The sequence below is a fragment of the Mandrillus leucophaeus genome, unplaced genomic scaffold (assembly GCF_000951045.1).
Source record: "Mandrillus leucophaeus isolate KB7577 unplaced genomic scaffold, Mleu.le_1.0 Scaffold1244, whole genome shotgun sequence".
NCBI classification, from domain to species: Eukaryota; Metazoa; Chordata; class Mammalia; order Primates; family Cercopithecidae; genus Mandrillus; species Mandrillus leucophaeus.
Genome location: NW_012100810.1, coordinates 322,725 through 333,779, shown reverse-complemented (window position 1 = coordinate 333,779; position 11,055 = coordinate 322,725). Strand labels below are relative to the sequence as shown.

At 40.0% G+C, this 11,055-nt stretch overlaps 1 protein-coding gene across 1 annotated transcript in view; it reads left to right on the top strand.

Moving 5' to 3' along the window:
- Positions 1–1,559: 1,559 nt before the first annotated feature.
- Positions 1,560–11,055, top strand: part of RMND5A (required for meiotic nuclear division 5 homolog A (S. cerevisiae)) — a 40,555-nt gene continuing 31,059 nt past the window's right edge. Inside the window, exon 1 of the mRNA XM_011971771.1 lies at positions 1,560–1,696. The gene's annotated coding sequence lies outside the window, so the exon portion shown is untranslated. The remainder of the gene's footprint in view (positions 1,697–11,055) is intronic.

The window sequence follows — 11,055 nt, the reverse complement described above, 5'->3', positions numbered from 1 at the left end:
GACAAATACCATAACTGGATTTGTTTTATCTGTCTCTTTTTCTCCCTTCTCCTCTTTTTTTTCCCGCTGTAGGAACAAAATTTGGAGGGAGGTAGCTCAGGGAAAGGATGTAAACTGTAGTAACTTTTGGTTGATCATGTGTGTCAGGGGTCTTCAAACCCACCTTTAGGTTCCAGTGATTCATTAAAAGAATTCACACAATTCAGCATATAATCTTAGCTAAAATTTATTACAGCAAAAGGGTGCAAAGCAAAACCACCAAAGGGAAAAGATTCATGGGGCAAAAGTCCAAAGTTAGGCAGTCCAGAGTCAGGCAGTGGGTGCCTTGGTGACCAGCCCCCAATAAAAATCCTGGGCACTGAGCTTCTAATGAGTTTCCCTGGTAGGCAACCCTTAACACTTCTCACAACCCATAGCTGCAGGAATTAAGCATGTTTCGTGTGACTTCACTGGGAGAGGACTGTTGGAAGCTTTCTCCAAGCCAGGAGAAAGCCAGGTACTCACTGCCCAGCAGGTATCAAACTTCTAGATTCCCAGAAGGAAAGCAGATGTTCACCATAAACCACACTGTACAACAGTTTAGGCACAATGAGCCATTCTTTTCAGCTAGGGCAGGGGTCCCCAAACCCCCGGGTATGGACCAGTACCCCTCCGTGGCCTGTTAGGAATCAGGCCGCGCACAGCAGGGGGCAGGTGGCGGTGAACGAGCATTACCGCCTGAGCCCCACCTGCCGTCAGATCAGTGGCAACATTAGATTCTCACAGGAGCATGAACCCTGTTGTAAACTGCACATTCGAGGGATCTGGCGCGCGTGCTCCTTATGAGAATCTAACTAATGCCTGATCTGAGGTGGAACGGTTTCATCCTGAAACCATCCCACCCAGCCCTCGTCCATGGAAGAAATGTCTTCCACGAAACTGGTCCCTAGTGCCAAAAAGGTAGGGGGAACACTGAGTTAGGGAGTGATGGGAACACTCCCAAACTCCCAAGTTTCTATATGTCAGCCAAGAGGCGACTTTGTAAGCAGGACTCTCTAAGGGTAGCAGTCTATGACCTGCTGTGTTAACTCTTTTCCGCACATGGTGGTATCCAGGGAAGTTTGTTTTCTTCTACTTCTTTATATGGAATATGATGTGTTTGCACTAAATCATCTCTGTTGAGGAAATTTAGTAACAATCAGAACGTTTTGAGAATGACTTGAACAGTGTAACTCGGTTTAATAAGTGAGTTTATTCACTTAGACTTATTTTCTCAAAAATAATAGTGCCTTGACAGTATTATTCACAGTCTGTGCTGGTTTTTGTAATGGTAAAAATGATTCCTTTCACAGTAAAATTTTCTTATTTCCCAAAATAAAAAAAATTATATCTTTCTTAGTATCCATTTGAAAAATCACATCTATGAATGTGACCATCAGCTTCAAAGCAGATACTGAGTTTTCTTCACTTTTCTTCCATCTTTTGTGGTCCAAAAGGCCCATTAGAGACTTGCCATTTTTTGGTTTGTTTTAGTGAGTAACCAATCTTTCTTTTTTTTCTTCCTTTTTTCATAGGCCAAGATGCTGAATTATCAGGGACACTTTCACTTGTTTTGACACAGTGCTGTAAAAGAATAAAGGATACTGTTCAAAAATTGGCCTCGGACCACAAAGACATCCACAGCAGTGTTTCTCGGGTTGGAAAAGCCATTGATAAGGTATGGTATTGAAGGAAGTGTTTTGTATTTTTTAGCTTCATTCTCTTTCTTCTGTCAGTACTTTGATAACACTAGCTTTCACAAAGTGTGCTACTCCTGTCATGTTTGCTTTTGATAACTTTTGCAGGTCTCGTTTTACCATGTTATTCTTACTCAGGTTCCCTGTTGCTATTATTTAAAAAATAAAAACAAAATTAAAACTCTCTGCTTTTATAGCTTTGTTGTTTCTCCGTTTGAATACATGACAGAGCTCCTAGGGTCATGATGAATAAAGTTCCAAAGAAATTTTAACCCAATATGTGGGAGTTTGTTTACCAGGAGTAACTTCTCCTGATTCCTGAATAATTCCCTAGCTGTGACTCTGTCCCTGTTATGGGATGATTAGAATAACAGCCTTGTATCAGTCTCCCCTGCATCATCCCAACTGTTTTCTTCCTATGAGCATCCCAGCTACTTTTGAATTTTGCCTTCTGTGTGAATGAGTGAGAAGGTTGGTTGCTAGGCAGTGAGGCTGGTCACTTTTATTTGATGTTTTTTTTCTTGTGACTTTTTTTTAGTAAGCCATCTTTGACCTGGTGGTTGATTTATAAGCAGTTATCATTTTTAGTACTGGCGGATTTTATTCGTGGAGTTCATAGTCCTATTGGGGCCTAAGAGAAGTAGCGCAAGGTTACTGTGTGATACCTCTGACTACTTCAGACATAGGGAAGATTGTGACTGGTCAGGGGTGTTTCTCTTCACACATCGTAAACTGCTGGGAGGGTAGGAAGAACTTCTGAGGAGTGCCCTTTGTAGCAAAGGCGTCTTCTAAACAGTCCTATGAGTTACTTAGTCTGTACTCACAAGAGTGATAGTTGTAACAGAGGTAATAGAAGCTCATTGAATCTGGAGAGTGGTTCGTGTAACTCATGGGTAGACCCAGCTGTTAGAAATTATCCCGTGAAAAGGCTAGGCTTGATGCTGTTTGAGTCAGGACTATATGCTTATAAGGCATTACTGTTCACTGGTAGGTGTGGTATGACAAGACCGTGAGTGGCAGGGGCTCAGAGGACTTGTTTTGGTAGTCGTGGCTTACAGAAGTGTTTGTGACCTTTCAGAAAGTTCTCACCACTCCCATAGTGGTGTGAGGGGTTTGACTCGGCCAAAGAGTCAAAGATTGGTTTTGGCAGCCACAGGGTTCCAGCCACATTTTTACATCAGTGATGGCAGTCACCAGCAAAGTCTGGGAAGGCAGTGAGTATTCTCTGAAATGGTTTTGAGGTTGGGAAGCCTGTTCGGTAACTCCAAGAGAGTGAACCCAATTTTAAAAGTGGGTTTGACATCAACCCTATTTGGTACTATGATACTTGAAGTCTTCAGTTGGTTCCTGGAATGGTGGTTGGTGTGTGTGAGCTTAAGAACTATGGGAGTGGTGGTGGGATACTTCATTTTCTTCCAGCAGCTGTATCCTTCTAGAATGTGATGGGGCACTTTAGAGATGGTCTTAAATCACTGTGGGTGAAGAACCCTCTGTTCCTCTAGAGGTACAGTAACTACTTATGGTGTCTAAGAAGATTCAGATTTTGATGTTGACAGTGACCGAGGCATCCTGGTGATTCTAATGGCTCAAAGTTCAGAGAGAACCCCAATAAGTTCCTGGGGACATCTGCGTGACCACCAGTCTGCTTGCAGTTATAACAGAGGGTCAGCATTTGGACAGTAGAACCAAAGGTGCTGTGACAGTGAGAAGAGCTAAAGCTTCCAAGGCAGCCAATCAGAGATTCTTGGAATAAGGGGGGATGGGCTCAGCAACTATAATTGTAGCGTGTGGGCTACTGACCAAGATCTGGAGCAGTTGGGAAAACAATTCACCAATTATGCTTTCTGCAGCTTGTAGGGTGACCATATATGTCCCCGTTTCCTAGTTTATGTTTGTTGTCCTGTCATGATTATCAGAACCTTCTTTTGCTCTTGTCCTACTTCTCCTGGTGCCTGGCTGAGCATGTCTTACTCCAGATCTAGCAGGTCTTTATAGATATTCATAAGGGTTGTCAGATATTTTGACTAATCTTTAAGGCAAAACATTGTCTGGATGTACTTGGTGCCAAAAATGGAAGTATCTTATTGGGAATGGATATCAAGGAAACACATTTATCATGAATAATCTACATTCTGGCTTATTTGGGCAGGGGGATGTGTTCGAGGTGAAGATTCCTAATTACATATTTTTAATTTACTTGTTGCTCTTTTGAGGACATTATTTTTAATGCCCTTGGAAGTTATAAGGACTTTTTCAAGTAAATCTTTTACAGTTTCTTTCAAAAAATTGGGGTGTTTTTGTTTGTTTTTTTTTGAGATGGACTCTCACTCTTTTGCCCAAGCTGGAGTGCAGTGGCACGATCTCAGCTCACTGCAAACTCTGCCTCCCAGTTTCAAGCGATTCTCCTGCCTCAGCCTCCTGAGTAGTGCCCAGCCCCAAAAATTGTTTTATGTTCCTGTGAAAGTAGTTTTGGTTCTAGGTGACCTGGATTCTGGATTCTTCTCATCCATCATATGAAACTGTATTATTTAGTCTGCAGGGCATGATGGCTCACAATTGTAATCCCAGCACTTTGGGAGGCCGAGGCAGGCAGATCATCTGAGGTCAGGAGTTCAAGACCAGATTGGCCAACATGGCAAGCCCCCATCTCTACTAAAAATACAAAAAAATTAGGCACATTCCTCTAATTCCAGTTACTCGGGAGGCTGAGGCAGGAGAATCACTTGAACCCGGGAGGTGGAGGTTGCAGTGAGTCGAGATTGCACCACTGCACTCCAGCCTGGGCAACAGAGCGAGACTCCATCTCAATACATACATATGTACATACATACTATATTATTTAGTTGACACTGAATAGTGTTTGTGGTACTGTAGTCTACCACCACGGAGGAAAGCCTGGATCTTTTAACTCAGTTCCCTAATATCTTTCAGTATACTTTCTCCCCATATTTTTGGCATCTACTTGGCCTCAGCTGAAGAGGAAGCTATTTCCCCAATAGAAGTACCTAGACATTGTGAATGGGCTTCTCACCTACATGAGGAATTCCGTGTAGGCTGTCACATAAGACTCCATTGACTTGTTAAGTCCTCCAGGAGCTCTTTGAATTTGAACCTGGTAGTTGTGTAAGCTCTGGGCAGCCTGTTATAAAGGCTGGATGGGCCTGAATTGGTGGTGACCAAACAGGATAAAGCTGAATCTGCTGTGGCACAAGACTTTCAAGAACCACACCAAACAGACCTGAGTCATAAACTGGAATGTCCATCAGCCTATGCGTACCACTTTATGAACACGTGCTCCCACCCTCACAGGATGAGGACAAAGAAGCCAGTGGCTCCTTTATGAGCAGGCTGATTTTGAGTGAGAAACAGTACATTTTAGTCATGCTCAATGGGATTTTTTCTTTTATATTTTAATAGTTACGTTGTAAAGTTCTCTACATCATGTCTCTGAAAATGTAAGCAGAATAGAAGCTTCTGGTGGTGTTAGCCAAGATATTGTTTGGCTTTTAATTATTATGAACAGCGTCTCGCTCTGTTGCCTAGGCTGGAGTGCAGTGGCAGCATTACAGCTCGCTGCAGCGTTGACTTCCCTGGGCTTAACTGGTCCTCCCACCTCAGCATCCCAGTCCCAGCCAAGTAGCTGGGCCTACATGCGCTTGCTACCATGCCCAGTTAATTTTTTTTTCATTTTTGCATAGAGATGTGGTCTTGCAGTGTTGCCCAGGCTAGTCTTGAGCTCCTGGCCTCAAGCGGTCCTCCCACCTTGGCCTCCCAGTGTTGGAATTATTGGTGTGAGCCACTGTGCCTGGCCCATTATTTATTTTAAATAAATAATATTTGCTCTGTGACTTTTTTTTTTTTTTTTTTAGTAAAGATAATGTATTGAGCTGTTCTTAATTTCCTCTCCCATTTTTAGGTAATCTAGAATTCAGTCCAGTTTAGGGTATTTTATTCAGTATTTTATTTAGTCAATTGACTTTTAAAGTTTACTTCCTAAGAAAAGTCAACAAAAATGATTATTGCTTTAGACTTCTAGGTATGTGTGCATATGTGTTAAATAGTACTAAAGATTTTAATATATAAAATCTGATGTGGTATAATTAAAAGTTGACCAAATAGTACATGTCCCTTATAAGATTGGTGTTTTGTATACATAAAATAACTGGAAAAATTCTTAGGCTACATGAAAGAAGTTTGCTGGAATAGACACTGCTTATTATAAAGTAAAGGTAATTGCTATCTTACATTTGGCTTGGAAGAATGGGTAAGATTCTCACAGCAGAACAGTGAGATGAGATTTTTCCTTGAGACGGGAAAAGGGCAAAATAACAACTGTGAGAATATGCCTGACTCATGTTTAAGATGCTTCAAGATTGACTTGATTAGAGTGAGCGCTCCTGTTGGTAATAGGGAAAGGCAAATGATGGAAGGCCTAAGAGGTGTGGATTTGATCAGATGATGAAAGCAGTTGAGGGTTAACTTGACCTCATTAAATAGGATGAAAACAGACTAAGTAGTAGTCATAAGTAGGTGGATAATGGCTATCATATATTGAGTGTTGACTGTGTTCCAGATACTGAGCTAAGTGCTTTACATACATTTATATCCCATGATGCAGGGACATTATTCCCATTTTATATATGAGGAAACTGAGACTCAATGATAGGAAATAACATACCCCAGGTATATAATTTGAAAGTGGTGGATCAAGGTTTGGAAGAAGTTTTCACTCAAGAATCTGTTCTTAAATACTGTGCTATAATAGGAAATCACTGAGGCCATTGCAGAACTGGTGATGTTGAAGGGGAACATAATAGTTAAAAAAAATTTTAAACCTCATTGTCTAAACATATATTTTGCCACTGGGTGGAGTATCTACATTGGTGAGGCAAAATGCTGACTGTATTAAGGAGTGAATGGAATAATGGTATAAAAAAATGACATATAGAATATTTTAAGATAGTTCTCGGTGAACAGTCCAGAACTGACTTTTATGTAGGTATGTGTGTGGTAAACAAGGTATGTATGTTGGGTAGAGAGGGACAGAAGGACTTAATATCCATTAAACTGTGCTAGCTAATACAGTCTGCAATTTGCATTTAAGTGCTTTTAAATTAATGACTATTACTATCTCTGTATGCTTTTGTGTATTTGTTTTTATTTATATTTTCTAACAAGGATTTTTTAAATACAGAAGCAGAAGGTTTGGTGGCAACCTGGCTCTCAGATTCACGTTTGGTTAGGTTTGGCCTGGCTCTCAGATTCAGCTACTGTGTATTAAAGGTTTACTGGTGGATGGATACTCATAGAGGTTTTCATGTACATTATTTACCTTAATCTTCACCAAACACTTGTAAGGTTGAGATTATTGTCTCTAGATACAGATGTGAAAACTTAGATGTGTAAGGAACCTGCCTGAAGTCACAGAGCTGGGATTAAAAACCCAGATTTTAAGATTTAGAGGAACCTTTCTCAACTGGAGGTTCTTGAGAGAATTCATCCCTAGTGCCCTGAGGGCACCCACTCTACGCATGAATTTCTCTCCTTTCCATAGAATGGTAAGAGATACATGTCATACTTGGGAGAATTAATAAAATAGCCACAGAAAGGCAGATAACTGATAGTGGAGGGATAGGGATGCAAATGTGACAGAAGGCCTGGCAGAGTGGTTTGGCACATTACTCCCTCACTTTTTTAAATAAAGTAATAACATAACAGTGTGAATCTACCTTTCTCTTAATGTTGATAACCAAAGAAGAGGTATAAATACCGTGAGGAGAATATGGAATGTCTGCGTCAAAAAATGCATCTACAAAATGCTGATTATGACACACTACAAAGTTTATTTTCCAGCCCTTGCTTTGGAAAGCACTGCTATCTGGTATATGCCTCAAAATGGGTTATTTCGTCACAGGACAGGTGCCTCATTATTAGCTTTACTAGGTATTGTAAAATTTTCCCCTGAAGGGTTTATACCAATTTACAGCCCTACCAAACACATATAACAACACTTCCTGCTTCCTCATTTCTCACCTACACCTGGTATAATCAGACTTCAGATGTTTAAAGATTAATCAGATGGGTGTGAAGTAGTATCTAGTTGTACTAATTTTGCCTTTCTTTGACCATCTTGAAGGTGGGGCATCTTTTCATGTTTAACATTAGGAACTTCCTATTTGTGTATTTCATGTTCTGTCCATTTTTTCTGTTGTCTTTCTTATTGAGAGATGTGTGTTTGTTTCAAACTCTTCTGAATACTAATCTTGTGTGGTTTGTATGCAAAGTAGGTATCGTCTGTTAGTCTGAGGGGAACCAGAATCCAGGTCTTCTTACTCTGTTAAGTATCCTTTGCTGTCTACCTCTTACTGCTAAACCAGATTAACTGGATGCTTAAAAGGGAAATTAGTTCCTGGTAGGTGCAACAATAGCACATTGTTGGTTCATACACTAATTTTTCTTCAAAGTAGATGGAGAAGTTTCAAAATACATGTTAATGCTATTAGGGAATTGGCACTTAGGAATTAAATACTGAGTTTTACTGTATATTGTTACCACTGTCTGCTCAGTCATTATAATTTTATAAAATATATTTGAGAAACGGATTGGTTTTTGATGGTAAACAGTGAAAGCCATTTCTGACTGATTTGTATGTTCATGATATGGCCAAAGAGGTGGGGTGGCCTGTTTAGATCTCACAATTTCATAATGATGTCGTGTCAAAGTTATTTACTCCTCTTCTGCCTCAGCTTCTAGATTTAGTATGTCCTTTATTTCTCCTTCCAAGTCAGAACATCCTCTCCGGATGGACACACCCTTGGATGTGTGCTTTTTTGCTTTTGATTCTTGTTTGGATCCTTTCTTCCCACTTAAGAACAGGATGCGAAAGCTTTTCTGTGCTTAAAAAATATGAAAAGAAAAAGTATAGTAAGACAGAAGATGTTAATTATAGATGGTATTTCTCTTCATTAGCCACTTCTTGGGTGGTTTGCAGTGCTGTGGATTTTCTGGACAGCCATGCAAACGAGTTTGGTTACCTAGCAACAGAAGCTGGAACTAATGCAAGCTCTGGTGCAACAGTGAGTAAGAACCTGCAGTTATAACAAAAGGAGTTTGACTCTGTATTGCATTGCCTCAACCTCTGTATATTTTATAATCTTAGCTTTAATTTTTAATGCATGTGACCAGAAAATAAGCTATGGAAGTTTACTTCTCTACCTCAGTAGTTTATACTGGAAAATCAGAATGGTAGAAGGGAGCTCAGAAGTGTCCAGAAAACAATCGAATGCATTGCTCATGCTTCTTTTCCAAGAGCAGCAAATAAGTTACAAGCTTGAATGTAGTTAGAGAGATTTTGAGTGTAAGGGTGTTTGACTTTTCTTATCTATGTAGGTAGTGACCATAGTAAGCCTTAAGAAAATGGAGGTACACATAGGGCATCGTTGTAAAACTGTGTAGCAAACCCAAAGAAAATTGTTTAAATATTAGACTCTTTTTGTAATTTTCTAGGTGATCAATATTTACTTTTAATATGTATATTAAGGAAAGAATTCAAGGGATTATTTTGTTTGATCTGAGCAGATACTGTCAGATGGTAGCTTTTAAAATTCTGACCTAACATACATATATTACCAGATAAAATTGTTTCAACGTGATCTGTGCTTTGAGCTGACCAGTGTGTCTTCCAGAGTTGTTTTATTTTATTTTTTCCTAAGGAATAGGTACTAATAAATTTGTTGTTTGGGGAAAAATCATTAAATGAATAAGTCGAAACCTGAAGGTTGTATTTGGATTTAATGCAGTTGATAAGATAGTGAGAGAACTTTCTTAATTAATCTCTTGATTCTTTGCTTATACTGTGCATTTAGACATTTAGAGAGTTATAGGCAGGTTCCTGAGTTTGTAATAAATTGTCATCCTCAGATCTTTAGAAACCCATTCCTTTATGCTTCTGAATGGCCCTTTGGGAAGTAGAATTTGGGAGAGAATAACATTGATCAGCCTCTGAGCCTCTGCTCCAGAAGAGGCAGAAAGTAGTACCACCTCCAGTGTTCTAGTTGTTATAGACAGCATAAAGATAAAATAAAATAAGTTACTTTTAGAAAATGATGAACTGTTATAAAATTAGCTCTCAACAGGCAGAATCTGATCAATAGAAATTAAACATGATAATCTTATACAAGCAGTTGTGTGTGCTAGGTAACAGTTTTTTCATTATGTGCATGGATGCTGTTGCTTTAGCATCTAGGTACTTTGTATTATTTCTTTTTTTTTTTTTTTGAGATGGAATCTTGCTCTGTCTCTCAGGCTGGAGTGCAATGGCATGATATCGGCTCACTGCAACCACTACCTCCCTGGGTTCAAGCGATTCTCCTTCCTCACCCTCCCAAGTAGATGGGATCACAGGCACCCGCCACCACGCCCAGCTAATTTTGTATTTTTAGTAGAGACGAGGTTTCACCATGTTGACTCCTGACCTCAGGTGATCCGCCGACATTGGCCTCCCAAAGTGCTGGGATTACAGGAGTGAGCCACCATGCCCGCCCAATTATTTCTATTCTTTAGGTTAAGTACTTGGCTAAGAAAAATGTCTGTGAAAAGAAAATGAATAAAAATTAAGACGGACAGTACTGTTGGTTTTTTATGTTTGTTTTGTCTTGAGTGATTCCAAACCTTAATGGATGTATTCAGTTTTAGGCTACTGTTTTCACATCTAGAAATAGGGTAGATAGCTCTTTATAGGGAGAAAAATGTGCTTAATTTTGGAGAAGGGCACTCCTGCATTGTGATTGTAAATAGTGGGTTGTTTGCAGTTGCTGTTACTAGTTACTTACTGTCTGTTCTTGTATGTCATATAAAATAATCCCATATTCGTTGGACTGTATATTTAAGCAGTGGTTGACTAGGATTGCAATATTAGTTAAATCTAAATAGCCTTGTCTAGTTAAGTTTTTTTTTTTTTTTTTTTTTTTTTTTTTTGAGACGGTCTAGCTCTGTCGCCCAGGCTGGAGTGCAATGGCACGATTTCCGCTTACTGCAAGCTCCGCCGCCTCCAGGGTTCATGCCATTCTCCTGCCTCAGCCTCCCAAGAAGCTGGGACTACAGGTGCCCGCCACCACGCCCGGCTAATTTTTTTTTATTTTTAGTAGAGACGGGGTTTCACCGTGTTTGCCAGGATGGTCTCGATCTTCTGACCTCATGATCTGCCCGCCTCGGCCTCCCAAAGTGCTGGGATTACAGGCATGAGCCACTGCGCCTGGCCAAGTTTATACGTTTTTAAAAAGAAATGCAAAACATTTATTAGGGAGCAATGCCTATGAAAGATAAAGGGTGCTGAATTAGG